Below are 3,128 nucleotides of genomic sequence, written 5' to 3' on the forward strand. Positions count from 1 at the left end.
TATAATGGTCTATACCTATTTATGGATAAGAATTCTGAATATTACTATATAAAGTAATATCCTCCAAATATTATCTACCTTTTAGATAATATATTAATTAACAACCTTTAAGTGTTAATTTCATGTAACGATACACCCCGTTACATCACCCCTCCCTTAAACTACAATCACTCTGAATGTCATTGGATAGAGTGGTCGCTATGTGACCACTTTATTTTTAAAATGATGTTGATTGGTCAAAACCATCACTTTAAATTCCATCGCATGAAGAATCAACTCATGCGGGGTGACGATAGTGCTGCGCCTTCGGCTGCGGTTCGTGCAGCCGCGGGTGACGCACTGTTATCTCTTGCGGCAGACGGAACGTCTGCCGTAGTATCTTCCACTCGCACAACACTAGATGTTGCGAGTGCACGCGGTGATTCACCACGTGAATACGACCCCTCTTTGGAGGTCGACTGCGAGTGCGAGTCGGACGAAGTGGCCAACTCGGGGAGGATGGAACAGTCGCCTGATATACGTCAGGCGGCTGACTATGAGCCTTCGAATGAGAGGGCTCATTCTGATAGACGAGTAAACAGTCTATTTGGATCCGACGATGAGGATGATCCCTCATCGCCCGTACAATCTCCCATACGGTCACCTGCACGTGTTTCTGTGCAAAATGACGACGATGGCATAAGCCATCGTAAGAAAAGTTCTTGTGGTACCCCTGCTTCAGTGGGAACCACTCAGGGGAGTGAAGGCAGTAAAATGTCTCATCTCGCCCCTGAAAAGAAGCCGTGGCTTTTGCCAGAATGGCTATCAATAGCTTGTTTGGAGAAACTACTCCTCACAATAAATATCCATTATTTATTGCGACAAAGCTACATGGCCTTGATCCCAGCGCGAAGAACTTTCGCGCTGAGGAAGATTGCTATCTCGATGCTTTTCTAAAGCATCGATGGTTTAGTGGCAATAATAAGCGAGATAAAGTCTCGCTTATGCAAGCTTAGAGTGCGTTCATTCGCAATGTCAAAGACATTGGACGCGAAGCCTGGCTTCAAAAACTTAACGCGAATCGCGTTAAATTTGAAAAAAGAACTCTAACCGGTGCAAAGTATAAATTGCATCGGTTGTCACGTGGGGCTGGGCTTCCATGCCTCACGTGGGGTGATCCCTGTCCTTGCTGTGTAGACAACTCGAAGAGGGTAAAAGGGGGTGTTTATTTCCTTTCTTCGCCCTGGGGAAGGGCTCGCATCTCTATTGAGGTGCGGGGTGCGATTGACGTTTTGCAATCGATCTACAGGCGCCAGGGGCGCGTGTTTTCCGATGGGCCTTCTGTACCATCGGATGGGTCTCGTCATACTGACGGACGAGGCCCTCAACGTCAATAACCAGCTGGGAACGAGGCTCCCAGCTGTCATTCGAAGGTGGATAACCACGCCAGCGAACAAGATAACTCGTTCGCTGCCCCTTCACATCACGGTGGTTCTGGATCCTCACAAGGAAACGCTGACCACCGTGGGAATCCACCAAAGGTTCTGGTGGAGGAGGGAAAATTAGATCCAAACCGTATGTCGGATCTTATGTCGAGGATTGACAAAATCGATCTCTTCCTCCATGATTTGGAGGAGGGACTTGACCACGAGCTCGGCAAGCGTCACTCGTCGGAGCAGACGGTGCAGGCTCACTATATCGAGCAGTTGGAAGACCGTTCGAAAGTGCGCACTTCATGTTGGAGTACGAACGGAAATATCACGCTGTTCATGATGAGCTGTCGTCAGCTCATCGCAATTTCGAGGATATTCGGAACCGGCATGAGAAACTCCAGGTTCAACATCAGAATCTGGTTCGCGATCACAAGAATCTTTTAGGGATTTTTGAAAAGGGTGGTCACATCCGTCCTCGGAAGAAGCCGCGTACTGATGTACGAGCGGAGCCGACCAACATAAAACGTAGAATGCGTTCGCATCCTACGTGGCAATTCTATTGTGTACGCATTGCCTCTGCGATGCAGTACACGGAAAGGCCCAATAAACTTGGATAGTAGTTTACTGCTACCCACATTAGTGACTAAACGCTTAGGTAAGTTTACCGTAGAGAGTAGCAGTAAACTTACCTAAGCGTTTAGTCACTAATGTGGGTAGCAGTTTAAATGAATGATCATTTGCTCTTACATGGTATTCAAACTCCATGGGTTACCCCGTGAATTGGTCTCGGATAGAGATCCGAGATTCACGGAATTCTGGCAATCCGTGTTCCGATCTCTCGGAAGACGGCTGACTATGTCAACATCCGATCACCCAGAAACGGATGGTCGAACAGAACGCGTAAATCGCGTCCTCGAAGAGATACTTCGAGGTTACGTCCAATCGTATCCGAATTGGAGCGAGTTCTTACCGATGGCCGAATTCGCCATCAATAATTCGGTGCATGCGTCTACAACGCATACACCGTTCTTCGTGAATGGCTTACGCCATCCTCGCATACCCACCCAATTAGAGGGATCCTCTAGTTTAAGGGGGGGGTGGACTCGAACGAGCAAATCCAATTCTGGCTCATGCTCATCACGCTTAGAAGGTAACAACGACGCGAGTGATGTCGATGTCGAAGAAATCGACATCGAAGACAAGAAAGATCTCATGGCAGTGCGCACAAAGCGTACTGAAAAAGACAAAACAAATGAGTCAGCAAAGGAATTTCTGCTGACTCGAGAATCAGTAATCCGTTTCGTACAGGATTCCGTTGCTAAGGCAGTGGACCGTCAGAAACGGAATGCAGACAAACATGGAAGCAAGATGTACCATCTTGCTGAATCTGTCTACAAAAACAAGGATTCCATTGTTTTTATGGTCGTCTTCGGCAAATCCGAAGACGAAGTCCATAGATACGGACTGCCAACACTCTACCGGAAGTGGTAGAGGTTGGAGAGGCGCATGGTATGAAGGGATAGGCTTCACCCATTGACATACCTCGCAAGCACGAATGTACTTGCGCACGAACTGATACTGGCGGGGCCAGTAAAAGTCGCGACTTACTGTGAGGTAAGTCTTCTCACGTCCACGATGCCCACTTGTTGGTGCATCGTGACACTCATACATGATGCGCAAGCGCAAATCATTGTGAGTTGGGACGACGACACGTGG

This window comes from Bremia lactucae, linkage group LG13 (assembly GCF_004359215.1).
Source record: "Bremia lactucae strain SF5 linkage group LG13, whole genome shotgun sequence".
NCBI classification, from domain to species: Eukaryota; Oomycota; class Peronosporomycetes; order Peronosporales; family Peronosporaceae; genus Bremia; species Bremia lactucae.